Source organism: Salminus brasiliensis, chromosome 4 (genome assembly GCF_030463535.1).
Source record: "Salminus brasiliensis chromosome 4, fSalBra1.hap2, whole genome shotgun sequence".
Classification (NCBI taxonomy): Eukaryota; Metazoa; Chordata; class Actinopteri; order Characiformes; family Bryconidae; genus Salminus; species Salminus brasiliensis.
Window position 1 is genome coordinate 26,317,180 of NC_132881.1, and position 15,637 is coordinate 26,332,816.

The window sequence follows — 15,637 nt, forward strand, 5'->3', positions numbered from 1 at the left end:
TGATGTTTCTCTCTCTCCCTTTCTCTACATTCACTTTAAAGAAAGCAGAACTCGGGGCCCATGCAGAAATAAAGAAGTCATTTAATGCTTCGCTTGACTTTGCTTCACGTTTGGTTTGCTGTCGTTTCCGAACACAAGTAAACAGACATCCTAAACAGGGGTGGAAATGGTGTGTTTATGCAGAAAATGAGGTTGTATTCCCATTAAGAACCAAAACTAGAAAAAGCCTAAAATGACATTAATAAACCAAATGACCATTAGCGAAAACTAAACCACATTGACCAATTCATCATGTTTACTGGTCAACAAACTACATTAAAATCATCATGAGAGTATTTGTATTGAGTATCTAGCTCGAGTTCAAGGTCCGATCTCCTAAGCATGCAAGCCAATGACTAAAGTGGCAAGGAAAAACTAAGCATTTTATCGTGGTGATAAATGGATGCGGTGGGTGGGGGTGTGAAACATGATGGTAATAGTCAATAGGGCTGGGCATTATGATGATATTTTATCATATCGTGATAACAATATGCATTTCTAAGCATATCGTGGATACTGTTAGTGCTCAAAAAACACTGATCATCTGCAGGTTTCATTACTAACAGTGTAATTAGGCTGGTTTAATAAGCAGCAGACTGAATAGTGGTTTATAAGAATCTGTTGCTACTGATGTTTTTAGTTTTATCGTGATAAATATCGTGCATCATGATAAATGTCTATAAATATCACGATTTCGTATATTTACCATATCGGTCAGTCCCAATAGTCAATATTATTTTCCTCCACCCACTGGCACATCTGATTAAACCTCAGATGACGTTTTGATGGAAGATCACAGGGGAAACACAAGACTTTTGTAGGGATGAACAGATATGGGAAAGGGCTGATGCTGATATTGAGAACTTTTCATTAACCTTTGAAATATTTGTGGACACCCCTTCTAATAAATGCATTCAGCTCCTTTAAGTTGCACCCACTGCTGAAACAGACGTGCAAAAACACACATACACACACATAGCTAGTGGTCTAGTCCCTGTAGATTAACCTATTGGCATCATGCCTAATGCCAGGTGTGGGCTAAACAGGTATAAAGCCCCCCCCCCTCAGCATTGAGCTGTGGAGCAGTGGAACTGTGTTCTCTGTGGTGCGCCATCCAGTACTTTTGGGATGTGTTTGAGGAGTTGAGGTGATGAGGTGGGGTGGTGACCATCCAACCTCCTAACCTCACCAACGCTCTTGTCGCTGAATGCAATTAAATCCTCATAGCAATGCTCCAAAAAAGAAAAATAGAAAGCCTTATAAGGACAGTTGTCAGTTACCTCGGATTCTTTTTTTATTGCCTTTGATTTCTAATGAATGGCTGAATGAGCAGGTGTCCTAATAGTTTTGTCCAAATGGATCTGCTGATGCTGATACATAAACATGTATGTAAAAAAAGTTTGTTTGTTTTTTACAGGAAAAATTGGTAGATTTCTGTAGGGTCTCTACTGCCGTATGTCCCAGTGTCACCCAGATATTCTGCACTCTCCGAGCACAATAATTACATCAGTTTAAAAATATCTGATGCTGATCATGTTTAATTAGCAATGTCCTGCTTAATTACCTATCATATTTGACCTTTGATCTTCAAAATATACATTTTTACAGAAGAAGACAACTAAAATCTTAACTATCAATGGAAGTCAATGTAAACATAGTTCATTCCAAGTGATTTTGGAGCATTTCTATTGGTCCATACATCATGAAATTTTACTCAATGTTACTCAACAACAACTGTCAACATCACAAATGGTCATTTGTGTGGCAGTGATGATATGATACACTGTGCTTTACATGAGCAGGAACATGAACTAACAAGTCCAAAAGATCTGAGTCTGATTTCAGGTTGACTTCAGAATTGCGCTGAAACTCTTCGCGCCATTAAAGCTGCTTGGCCAGCTTGGCACTCTGAACAGAGATCCTGCACAGCACATGCAGCAACGTGATCACGACTTGAGTGGAACTGATTACTGATCCAACAAACACACACACACACACACACACACAGTTAACGTTCAAATGCTCTTTCGTGTGTCAACAGATAACCAAATCCGAGTTTAGATTCACCTCACACCAACGATACAGGAACTTAGCTAAAGGTCAAGCGGGTTCAGAGTTGTAATTATACAAAACCGTTCCTGATAAGCCTTGACACTCGCAGGCTTTTACCATCCTAACAGGCCTGGTGCAAACGACTTCCCTCGACTTAAGACTTGTTTTTATCAGGGTTTCCTTGTTAGCCAGCAGATACCGTATCAGTTTGGTCCCGGCTTGTCTTCTCAGTGACTCTTAACTTAGAGATAAAGCCACATTCACACACCTAATAACACACAGTAGTAACACTTCACAGAGGGCGCCCTGAGCAGATTTCATAGGCCTGGGTTTTCATGTGGAAGAGTGAAATCAAGTGCAAACAAAGCGTAAACAGCCCTTTTGTGCCACAAACACCAGTGCTTGCTAAATTTAGGGTCAGGACCTGGACATTAAGCAGGTCTTTTAGAAAAGCAGTAAAAATGCATACACATACAGTGACTCTGGTTTACTTTAATGACCAACAGGTCAGATGGGCTAGGTTTGCTACTAGATGCTACCCAGTGTAAATATAGGACTTCCATGAGGAGAGCTCTGGAAGTGGTGATCCCCTTAACACTCCAAGGCTTATTACACAGCAACTACAGGGACTTCTGTACAAACTGGTGGGGGATAATCCACGGTAATAGAAGTTTGTAATAACACTTTCGGCCAGCCGGCGGGCCATAGGCTGTTTAAGGGGTTAAGCAAACACACTAACATCAAATGACAGTGTATATTTAACAGGACTTCTTCCAATTGTAGTGTTTTTTGTTACTGGCCAGAAAAGCTTTACAGGAGAAGAAGATCGTAAAAATCGTAATGTTTAAATATTTGATTCCAAGTCATTTTAGAGCATTTCTATTGGTCCATTCGTCATGAAATGAAAGCAACCTCACATGCCGAGGTTTTTGCATCACAGTGCAAATATATATATATATATATATATATATATATATATATATATATATATATGTGTGTGTGTGTGTGTGTGTATATATATATATATACACACACACACACACACATATACACAAACACGTGTACAGCACTGTAAATATACTGTACAACCACACGTATGGCACCTTAGATCCCAGCATCAGCATCATCAGGCCTGCCAGCCAGACAACCCAGCATCCGACCGTGTGTCACACTGCTGTCAGCTCTGTCTGTGCTGTTCCTGGTCCGTCAGTGCTGCTGGTCGGTAACCCAACAGTACCTTGTAGCAACAGGACAACAGTAATGGCTGAGGAGACCAGACAAGCCTTCTAACCATGTTTGTTGTTGTCGGTGCTTTAATTAGCAAGGGACTCGATGCCTGAGTAAGCACGGATATAAACACTGTCATGAATGCACAGAGTCACTCTCACACACACACACACACACACACACGCCAGCTACTGTATACTTGCGCTGGCAATGTACGCACACTGTTTAATAATGCCATGGTCGATGTAATGCAGGTCTATCTATCAGGACTAACTGCAACTGCTACACAACTGCCATGAACAGGCGTGTGGAGCTCTGGGGTGCTCTATCTGCTTCTTATGGAGGACGGGGTTGTGCACCTCACATACAAGGCCGAAAGCAGACAACTCCACCTTGTTCTTCATCTCCATCATCCCCTCCTCATCCTAATAACGCCCTGCCTCCCCGCCGCCGCCGCCGCCGCCGCCGCCGCAGCAGCAGCAGCAGCAGCATCCAGCCCTGCCCGCCCCGGCTCAGCTGTGAGGGAGGCGGCCGCTTAACATCCAGCGAGCTCGGCTTACTGACAACCGCATCAGAGCAGCGCAGCGGAGCGCAGAGGAGCGCAGAGGAGCGCAGAGCAGAGGAGCCACCAGCCGCCCTCTGTTTACACTCAGCTATGTTTACCTGGCGCCGGCGCTGGTGGGGTAAACCCCCCTCTCCAGCCGCAGCTTCCCGGACTGACGGAGTGAGGGGTCTTCCTCAGCCCGCTGGTACACTACTACACACGGCGCGGTGAGAGCAGCCTTGCACTCGGGCCGCCCCGGCTGTGATAACGGGACTACTGAGCGAGAGAAACTAGGCGGCGGCAGCAGCTGCAGCTCACCCCGCCGTTAGTCCGTCCGTCCGTCCGTCGGTCGGTCGGTTGCTCCGCCGAGCTGAGAGCTCCTCGCGCCGCCGCCGCTGCTCGGTGTTGACTTTCAGGCGACTCGCTTGCGTCACACGCCGCCGTCACTCCCCGCGCGGGACCCCGGCCAGAGCTGATTCTCGCGAGATGATGAGGGCTGGCTGATGAGAGACGTGGCTATGGCTCCTCTGCTTGACGTTAGCATTAACAGCACCTGCAGGTCTGCGCTGTGTAGAGCTGTCTGTACTGTGTGACCCCAGACACCGTTTCCACAGCTTTATTATTATTCATTTTAGTAGTGATCTTTTAGAGTGATTTGGTATTGAACATAGTATTGTTCATAGTAGCTGCAGTGACCATGTTTTGGTTCTCTAAAAAGAGGATGTTGGGACACACAGCATCCACCATGGTTAGGATGGTGTAGCTGGGAGGCTTCTATTAGGGCTAAAGGTGTAGGACCGTCGCAACGTGACGTGTTTGTGTGTGGGGGAAATCCCTCTAAAATAATGCAACTTAAAATAATATTAATATGCCATAAACATTTACACATTTACCAAATGCCTTTATACACTAGAACCAATTAATTCTAGAATCGTGCAATTAATTAAATAATAATAAAAAAATACCAATTTTATTTTTATTTAATACTTTTTTTTTTTACAGATTTTTAAAGTTGTTATGCAAATAATAATAAAAAACATAATTATATGTTTTTAACATATAATTATAACTTATAAATTTAACTGATTTGTTTTTTACAGTATTTACAGTTGCATTTAGTTTTAAGCTGCAATCAGTCGCCATGTGCTGCTCTTGTGAAATCCCAATGTCAACCAGACATTTTATGCAGTTTTAAAAACCCGAGACAGATCCGTTTTTTAGATCCCAGAAAGCAGACATGTATAGGTGAAAGAGAGCGTATGGTCGCCCTATTCACAGAAGGTAATATAGGCTATTTGACTACACATAGTCTTGTTTTCTGGAGCCTGCTAGTGTGACCACTCTCCACAGATGGGATATTGCACTACATACAGCATGCTAGCCAATTAGCAGCATGTAGGCTAAGTAACACATGCTTTTTACAGATCTCATTAAATCCACTTAGATATGCTTAAGTGATTTGGAGTGCCTCTTATACTGCTATGTCCTACTCTGTTAAAATCTCATCCATTCATCAACTTGGTAGTCTAATTTCACTAAAGCAAGGCTTTAGAAGCCCAGTACTTCAAAACTGTTAATAGTTTAATAGTTCTTTAAGTACTTTAATAGTTAGAAATGTCAGGTTTTTCTAACCATTCTCTATTATATTGCACTATTTAAAGAGGTTTTCCTCATTTAGCCAAATCTGCTTGTTTAATTCTGCATGATTAATTGCAAGAGTGTATTATTATTCTGAAATCAGTCTGTGGAGTATCCTCTAATCGAGTTGCATAGGAGATGAAAATAACCTTCGTCCTTTGTAACACATTTTGTTGATGCACTTCAAAGCTTGGACTGCTTCCATCTAACATATCTTCTCTTTTCTATTACACTTTATTTTTGGCCAGGACCTGACCACAGTGCAGTGCAGTTTGTAACAGTGCTGCAGGGCTGTAAGGGCTGTGATGGGTACAGCAGATTGTTTTTGTCCATAATGTATTTCCTGTCAGTTCATCTGCTGGGAAAAGTGCTCCCAATATTGGAGTGTTCAGAAGAGGAACTGCAGGAGATGGATAGAGACAGGCTGCAGTGCCCAAGCTGTCTTCAGAGAGCAGGTCGTAATGCTCAAATCAGATTTAGTTTTCGTCTTTATCAGATCAGATATGTAGGTTTAGACAAGCTACTTGCATGTGAGCCTGCTTTCCTTAAATAGACATTACAATCTTGCTTTAATATTCACATTGTTGATTTCTTTGCATTGAAACAACACAGAAAAGCTATGAAACAAAATGTTAAATCCAAAATGATTCCACATATAACCCACATGCCTCAGTATTTGATGTAGCTAACCATTCTGGACGTTGATGGACCAGAACAATTGATGGAACTAACAGAAGGGTTGCAGTAGCACAAGCTCATTTTAATCATGGTTATAGGAGGAATGTGCAACAATACACAGTGCAAGACACTCTATGTAGAGTGCCCATGCTAACCCCTGTCCACCATCAAAATCCAGCACCTACTAGTAAAGCCATCAAAACTTAAATGTAGGTGGATACTGATATTGTTCACCCATCAAACATTAAAAAAAAAGATAATGTATAGATATTAAAGATTATTATAGATACTAAATTAATAGATGGGTTTTTAATGGTTTGTATTTCATGACACTGCTGTTTGGTCAAAGTTTAATAACAGCTTTTCTGTTTTTTTGTGTTTCTTCTCTTTTATTTAGTTGCCTGGTTTTTCTTTGCTTTGTATTTTACAAGTGTCACCCTTGAATTTTCATCACAGCATACTTGCATGCTTTTTATTTTCTCTTCTTTGCTCTCTCGAAGGCCACAGAAAAGCCCCTTCATTCTGCAGACTGTGGCCCTGTGGCTTGCATGGCAGAGCATATTAAACACAGCTGCTCTGGACCTTGGCGTGCGTGGCCAGGTATCACCTGAGGACCATTGAAATGTGAAATTCCTACTGGGCATTCGACCCCCGAGGCTGTTTGGGACAGTGTTCTACTCCAAGCCGGCTGTCCCAGGTTTAGGCCTCGGCTCAGCCCCAGCTCAGGCCGCAGGCTCCAGATGGCTGAGGGAGGTGCAGCGGCTGTACAGAAAGAGGTCTGCACTGTGACACAGGTGGGGAAAGGCCTGCACGCACCCACAGGACAGCAGGCCTGACCCCCCTGGCATATACTTCCCAACCCCTCTGTCATCTGTCCATGAGCTCAGAGGAAGACTGTACCTGTCCCATCACGCGCATATAGGTGCAGAGTTCGCCATAAGGGAACATGTTTACATGGGTCTGTTTACAAGGGTCTGGCTCTGTACTTGAACACATGTTTGTGTACACACACACACACATACACACACATACACTATAAGGGTGAAGCATTGCTAAGACTAGTGAGTAAAAGGAAGCAATTGAAGACTATAGCTAACTAATAGCCAGCTTACATCAGCCATGGTAAGTTGTTACATGATCTCAAATAGACCTTCATATGTGCTTTCTCAAACCCTATATTACTATTAGGTGCATTCAAGTTGATTCAGACTCCTGGTGACCCTTTGGATACTATTCCTCCAGAATATCAGGCCTTTTCTTTCAATCTTTATGTTTTGAATTGTGGCTTGTTTATGATTTCTCATATTATATCTATCCTTCTTGTGGATGGTATGGCATAGTAGCTAACACCACTGCCCTCCACACCAGGCTGTACTAATAAGGGTTCTTGGGCAGGATTACTAGCACTGCATTCATCTAGATAAGAATGTCTTCCAAATGTTGTGAATGCAAATGTAAACCTTGTTGCTGGCCGGCCTTTTCTCTTTTACCTCATGTTTTACAATGCTTTGCTTCTTCTCATGACAGGAGCACAGCAAGAGTTGCCAATTGGGTAGAGGCGATGCTTGATTCAGTCAAGGGTCCAATTCTTTGTTTTTATTACTGTCAAAAGTACTGTAAAATTCAAAGGCATTGTTTATTTTACTGTCCAGCTTTTACAAAGAAGACCATAGCCCACACAATTATTTAGTGGTAAGAGCACTGGGCTGTTCATCACATGGTTGCGGGTTCAATACCCAGGTCCACTAACCTGCCACTGTTGGTACTTTTTATTATTGCAGCTGAAGATGTTTTCAGGCTCTCTGCCCCTTGTTTTGCCAAGTGATGGATCCTGTTAAGAACTGATCCAAGCAGACAACAGCTGTCCACCAGATCTACATCCTCATCAGTCCTCTGCCATCTTCTTTCAGTCCTGCTTCTATTATCATGTGTTCTGCATTCAGGTTGACCAGGTATGATCATACTATGCTTGTGAGTAACCCCTTCAACAATGTGGAACCAGTCTGTTTGTCCAGTTTGTATGTACTGTTATCCAAATGTTGACAAAGATTTTGCCACATTCATTGCAACACCCCAGTATATTTAGAATATCTGGCATGACTTTCTATTTCCCTGTACTGATTTAACTAAGAATGCTGCCATTTGTAGGTCAACACATACTTCAAACTATATATTTTTTCCAAATTTTTTTTCTTCACTCTCTGTCACTCTGGGGCCACGTTAACCACTTGAATGCGGCTAGGTGAACCAGAACGGACAGCTCTGGCCTTATGTTTCCCCATCTGAAAAACGAAAGCTGTCCTGCACACCTTTAACCGGGGCTGCAGCTGCTCCGTGTCCTCTCGTGTGGCCGCTCTGCCTACAGCTGTCCCTCTCTCCATCCAGGACCATGTAGCGCCGGCCCCAGCGCCCACTCACTCGGACACACATGAAAGGGGCTGAGGCGGACCTCCTGAGCTCCGTGTTGTTCTGGGATGTTCCTGGGGTTCAGCTGGAACCGTGCCCTTTTGCCCATCACAAGGGATGGGTGTGAGGAGGGGGCAGTCGTTAAGGTAGCAGTGCAGCAAGGCCCCAACGTGGAGCGGGCCTTTTCTTAGGAGAGAATGATGATGGGATATGTGTGTGCTCCAAGTTTTCCTTTCAGGGTGAGGTTTACACTTTCTCTATGTGTATGATCTTTGCTGTAAGTTGTGGCTACAAAACCTGTACCCTAACATACCTACAGTGAGGATAAGAATATTGCATTTACTTTACATTGTGTGTCATTTCATGACAAATGGGAAATTACACAAAGTACAACGCTAAGATCTTCAGAATGTTTCTTATTAAACCAAATAGGAAAATGCTCATGAAAGAGATGAGAGACATACCAGTACTCTTAAAGTTGAGTAATCACAGACAATCTGCCTTTTCTAACATGGGACAGTTTTGTCTGAAATTTGGGACACAGAAAAGTCAATGTTAAAAGGCCTGAATCACATTAATTCTGCAAACTCATACTTTTAAGGCAACATAATGCACTGAGATTTTTAGTTATATAAGTTTATATAAGTTAGGTATCTGAATTGGCAGTTATTTTTAGGATATATATATATATAGTATTTGTGCTAAACATGCTTTTAGGATTAATTATTTGCCAAAAAAAGGACAGTATGATCAATTGTACTGCTAGAGAGAGCACGGCAGTACTCGACCATCACACTCAGTAGCACAGAAAATGGTCATTTGCTTCATTACAGCCTTCAATACTGAAGCCAGGCAGTTCAACCATTTCATAAAATACAGCTGCATAAGAGAAGGTAGCCCGGGGGGATGACTACACGCTGGTGGGGAGTAAAAGGGTGCAGAGACACACTCAATATGCAAATAAATAATGCCAGGAGTCAATGGGAAAGTTTCAGGAACTGCACATAGGAGCGCAGTTTAGCCCTTGGTGTGCAAGACTGAAAAGCTCTGTAGCATTCAGCTGGGTACCTCAGCACAAAAACAGCTTAATCAGCTTATCCATGTTGTGTGAAACAAAATCGGTTGTTCAATCAAATTGCATAAGTTCAGTAGTTTTACCCCTTACAACTTTTATTGCAGCTTCCAGGTATGAATGTAATATGTTACAAAGCAAAGATGATTTTAAAGAATCAAGATTTTTGACAGTGAGGATCTATTTGAAAGACATTGCCTGTGTTACATCTGTTATGCAGCGAAAGCAGAACTAAACGCACAGCTGAACATTAATGCTCCTGCTGTGAAGTACATTTAAAAACTAGAGATGCACTGATATGGGAATAGTGGGCCGATGTCATGATACATAAGCATTTGTAAAATGAGGTTAAAAGGGTCAGTAGCACTTTCATTTTTAGGAGTGTTGCCCAGCGTGCCCTAAACATTCTGCTCTGGGGCAAAATAAATGCATCACCAAAAAACAGCCAAATCTGAATATCTGAATAATACTATTTAAGCAAATGTCTGCCAAAACCAACATAATCAATACTATTATGCAATCTTATTAACCCTTTAACCCAGCAAGGCTTATTCCACACTAAGGTATATTACTCAGGTACTACATGGACTTCTGTACAAACTGGTGGGGCTAATCTTTGGTAATAGAAGTTTCTAAAAACACATAGGTCTGCTGGTGGGCCATAGGCTGTTTAAGGGGTTAAATACAAAGTATAAGTAGTAGGTGAAGAAATAGATGAATAGTCTTTTTGTCTTTTTCTAAAAAGTGATGGATCATACACCTCTGTTAGTGTGTACTGGTCTCAGTATGTTCTCAGTCAGTGCAGTTTAACCCCTTAAATGTACAGTAGGCTGCTGGCAGGCAGGCCTTCATTTTTCATTCCTACAGTTTAAGAGCAACTCCGCCAGTCTGCACTTTTTGTTTGTTCAATGTAATTTACAGAACAATAAGCCGGGTAATAAGATGTGATAATCCTGTGGCTCTAAGAAGGGAAACTCACTGATTACCTCCATGGTGAATATTTTCATATGTAATCTCTTCCAGCAGCTACATGCATCACTATGTTAACTTCAGCTTTTTGTCTTTGTCAGCAATAGATTTGGCATCAGATTTGAAGGACTTATGAATGTTATGTGTGAGAATATATGAGTCAGTTCACATAGGAAATTACTTTTGATCTTCTTATGGGCCTTATCAGTCACACTCTGTGTACTAATGACATGATGCCTTTCATACTGACTATACTGTCATACCATCATTCAGAGGAGGATACATATTGTGGTGCTGTAATGTCGTATAAGAACCACCTTTGAGCTGTGCAGCTATAAAGAACCTTCCCTAAGCTGAAAGAATGTCTACATAATGTCCTAGAACCATGTGGTCCGGCCAGCAACGCCTGAGGAACCTTTATTGTTATTAGTGTAGTTGAGTTTGGAGAAGGTGAGTAGAAAGTATGTCATTGGGAAAGCAGGTAAAATGACTGTTATGGCATGTGAGAAGCCACTTATGAACTGTGTCATTCGGCAGGAGGCTGGGCCCAGGTGTGAGTGTGTTGACATGCTTATTTTTTCTGCAGAGGTACAGCTTGGCAAGTTTGCTTCAGGTTCTGTGTGTATGTATGCGTGTGCATTAGAGGGCCACGTCTGGCCACATCTAGTGATGCGGAAGAGTTCAGGTCTCTGTGGTTAAGAGTGTTTTCCCCTCCTTTCCAAGACCATCCTTGGAGCTTCTGCTTTCCTGAAGCTGAAGCATGTGTGCACCCATTCCCCAGAGGAAATTGCCCAGCCCAGGTCTCACTGGCTTCATTACTGCAAGCAGTTTTGCATGGATAGGTGGCACCAAGCTCTCCACTGTTTCATGGAAAGCGAGTGTGTGACACCAGTCATCTTCTCCAGGGAATGAAACAGCTGCACATACAGGAATTCCAGTTGGAAGTCAGGAAGGTGTAATAAAGCTCTAAGACTGAGCTCAGATCCACTGTGACCTCCAGGAACATTTTTGCCATAAGGTTTGTAGTCAAGTAGTCAAGTCAGGCCCCAAGCTACAAAAAGCCCCAATAGTTTGCTTCTTGTTTTCTTGTCTGTTTCAAAAAAGCTAAGATGACGCACAACATTGCTTAAACACCTATTGTAATTTATTTTATATGTTTTTATTTACTGAATTTAATTAAGATGTACATTTATACATTCATAATGTAGCTGTTTAAAGAATCGATAAATTTTTAATTTAATTATTTATTTCAGGTTGCAACTCCTTATCTAACAAAAACAAACTTTTAAGGAATCAAGAATATTAACGTAGTCCCTTTTTTCTGTCTTGTACGCAAAATAAAAAAAAGAGACACATGGGTGAGATTTTAGGGCCCCTAAATGTTGAGAAACTCTAATTGTAACTATTGATACAATGGCTTAGTCTGACATTATTTCCTATTTTGATGCTACTTGTGTTTAATTCAACAGTTTAATTCAAGTATAATCAATTTGATTCATAAAACTTCATAAAACAAGCAAAACCAAAACCAAGTCGCTGTGACAGTGATCAGCACACCACTCTTCCTTTACTGTTTCAGTTGTTTACAGGCCAACCAAAATCAACAGGCTATTGAGCTAATGCATATTAATGACAAACAGTCCTTGCCTGTTTGGATGCCAAAATGAATGATAATGGATGACAATTGTTATTGTTATTATTATTATTACTATTATTATTGTTGTTGTTGTTGTTGTTGTTGTTGTTATTACTACTACTGTTATTATTATTACTATTATTATCACCCATTTTTCCCCAATTTGGACTGCCAGTTACCCAACCTGTGTGTCTTATGGGTATTTAATGTCTGCTAGGGTACATAATTTGTACACTACTTATTGCAGTGCATTGTGGGATTGTTATAATGCACTGAAAATTCAGCACTATGTTTTCAGACACCATTACAAAATGGCAGAGCCCCATAGTAGTGCACTATATAGTGAATAGGGCACAGTTTAGGACACAGCGAGCGGGTTTCATTCTGAGGTGAAATAATAAGGTTGTAAGCGAGAGAGGTTGTAATAAAGATGTTGTAAGCAGACCTCTTAAACGACATTTGAGCATTTTTTGCCCCAACTAAAGTTACATACTTGCTAGTTATATATCAAAGAACTTTGGCACCTTTAATGCTTTCTGAAATCCCTTTTAAGAAAGTCAAATTCTTAGTTGCCGTTCTGATGTTTGCCATAATGCTCAAGCCAAATAGATCCAAAACTGCCTTTTGATGGTTTAAGCATATCTGAGAACATTAGATTAAGTTAAGTGGCTTATTTTTGGGACATGTTCACCCAGGTGGTATTTTTTTGTGTGACAGTGTTGTGTTAGGAACATGCAGATAGATGAATAAATGTGTTACTGCGATGCTCTTATAGCCACGGTAAAAACAAAAATTATAAATAATTATTAAATATGATGAATCTGAGCCTCTGTGATTTGAACAGCCACTCAAAATACTGTAGGCAGTGTTGCTCAACTCACTGACCCTTATTCAGTTGTGAATAAGGTGTTTATAGACATGCTTTATGAACTGGAGAAAGTTCATAGGGCTGTACGGGTGAAAGTGAAACATGGTACTGTGTGTAAAATAACATAATAACGACTGATTAAGTAAGATTAACCGACACAACGCTATAACTTACACAAGAACAAGACTGAAAAGAGCTGTAAACCGATTTGCTGAACACTTTGCCAGGCCTCGACAGTTTTGCTCACGGTTTGGGCTCTCTGCTGCGTTCTGTGTGTGACACGGTGGCCTCTGGCAGGTTCTCTGGATGAGGAAGGCTATATCTCACTGCCCTGAGCCAATGCAGCTGTTCCTTGGGTAGGACATCTGGGGCTGACAGATCGCCGTGGCGCCAGCGGTGCCCCACACACCCCTGGGCGCCACACACTACATTCACGCCACACCCCTCTCACATCCTCCGCTTCCAGATGCATGCTGGGGTGCCACGGGGTGCCATCCAATCTCATCATGGCCGGGCCTCGCAGCCGCGTCTGGGAGCCAAGCCATATGTCAAGGTCAAAGCCGGGTAACAGAGGAGTGTGTTGCACCTCGTTGAGAGTTCTAACAGTGATTACTAGAGGAAGACCTGGGCTAGGATGTACGATGTCTTGCTAATAAAAAAAAAAAACATGTGTCATGATGTCAGTCTTCTGAAATCAAGCAAAATAAAAGGGAATATTTTAGTCATTTTCAACTTAATCTCTATATGTGCTTTTGCGCTGTACCTTCAATGGGCAATAAAAATGGGCAGCTAAAGTGCAAATATAGTGCAAATTCTATTATGCTGTGTTTGCATTCCTTGGTTTTCTGACTGATGGCATTTCTAGAAAAGCTTCAGCATGGCTAGCTGTGTGTGGAACGATAACAATGTTATCCACTATTTTATCCTGAATGAGAGAAATAGGCTGTTGTTTCTATTTTTTAAATTTCATATAATTGTGGGTTTAGTTATACATAACTGGGTATACCAAGATGTCTACTAAACACCTGTATTTCAGATAAAAAGAAATATCAACATCTGGCTTATTTACATTATTGACAAAACAATGGAACAATTGAAATCTTGTTGGCATGTTCTGCAAAGCTGACAGTGAAAAACACACTATTATTATTATTATTATTATTATTATTAATGTAGCAATGTCATACATGTAATGTAACTAAACGTACCTCACAAAATAAGGTAACAATTTTTTTAAATAAGTAAATAAATAAATAACAGCAGGACAAAGAGAAAATAATGAAGAAAATGATGATAGTATTAACATATAAAAAATTTTACAAATAATGAAATAAACAGAGTAAAAATACATATGTTACAAATAGGTAGGTATGAATCTACTCTAAGTTGCATCCTTTACTGACATAGATGTGCAAATGCACCCACCAACAGCTTGTCAAGTCCCTGTAGAGAAGTATTGCCAATACAATAGGACTCTCTGGGGCAGATATCCATTCACCTTTCGGCACCATGCCTTATGCTAACATCCTGACCTCGTCTGGCTTCTTGTTGCTGAATGCGATCAAATCTTTACAGCAATGCTCCGGAATCTAGTGGAAAGTCTTCCCTGGACTATAGAGACAGTTACTTCAACAAAAATAGGATAAGCTCTTTTTTGCGTCTACCGTTCATTTGTTCAAAAGAATGCAACAAATGAGCAGGTGTCCAAATACTTTTGTCAATGCATTGTATAGATTAAATAAACGTAATAATTTCTAGAATAAACATCAATCGAAGTCAAATTTTAGTTGCTTTTTAAAGCTGTTAATTGTGGGTGTCTGACAAACATCTATTAGTAAAGAATGTCTGATTTGCTGTCACCTGTCTAGCATTATAGTGAAAATCAAGCATTTTACACCCCAACAATACAGGTCTCAGGAGGATAAAGACAGTGACTTTTTTTTTTTTATTATAATCATTTTTCAATTATTCAAACCAAACGTTTTATGTTGTACCTTTTATATATGCTGGAGCATCTCAGTAAAAAGAGTACATTTAGTAACAAATTATAGTAAGTATAGTAAGTATTATTGTAAGTCCCATCTGGGAAAGAATGACTTCTACAGATTTACAAATACCTTTGACTGAAGAATTCATGAGAGTCCTACAAAAATACATATTTTAGATTGAACATTCACACTAGAAATTCAGCAACTGGTTATGAATGGGGTATGCTTTTTCTGTTCTTCTCTAGGCACAGGGAAATTGATCAAAATAAGTGTCCTTAGTAATCAGTTTTACTCTGCACACAAGACAGACAGCAGTTGGACTGAAAACTGCTGTAATTCTTCTTTAATATTAATTGAATAAGCAATTTATTAATTTATACCAGTAATGCTCAAAGATCCTGCTATCAAATTTCTTTTGCAAATAATTCAAAGTGATGGAAACACAGTCCAGTGAATACAGTATGCTGCATTAGGAGACGCCGGGGGATATCTGGAGGGAACACAACTAGGAACAGCTGGA

The 15,637-nt window shown here is 40.8% G+C and overlaps 1 protein-coding gene across 3 annotated transcripts in view; it reads right to left on the reverse strand.

Annotated features, from left to right (window-relative positions):
* Positions 1-4,277, reverse strand: part of akt3a (v-akt murine thymoma viral oncogene homolog 3a) — a 123,875-nt gene extending 119,598 nt beyond the window's left edge. Inside the window, exon 1 of one of the 3 annotated variants that reach the window (XM_072677753.1) lies at positions 4,181-4,277. The gene's annotated coding sequence lies outside the window, so the exon portion shown is untranslated. Of the gene's footprint in view, positions 1-3,981 lie in introns of all 3 variants that reach the window. The other 2 variants (XM_072677752.1, XM_072677754.1) reach the window with 2 other exon arrangements.
* Between the last annotated feature and the right edge of the window lie 11,360 nt (positions 4,278-15,637).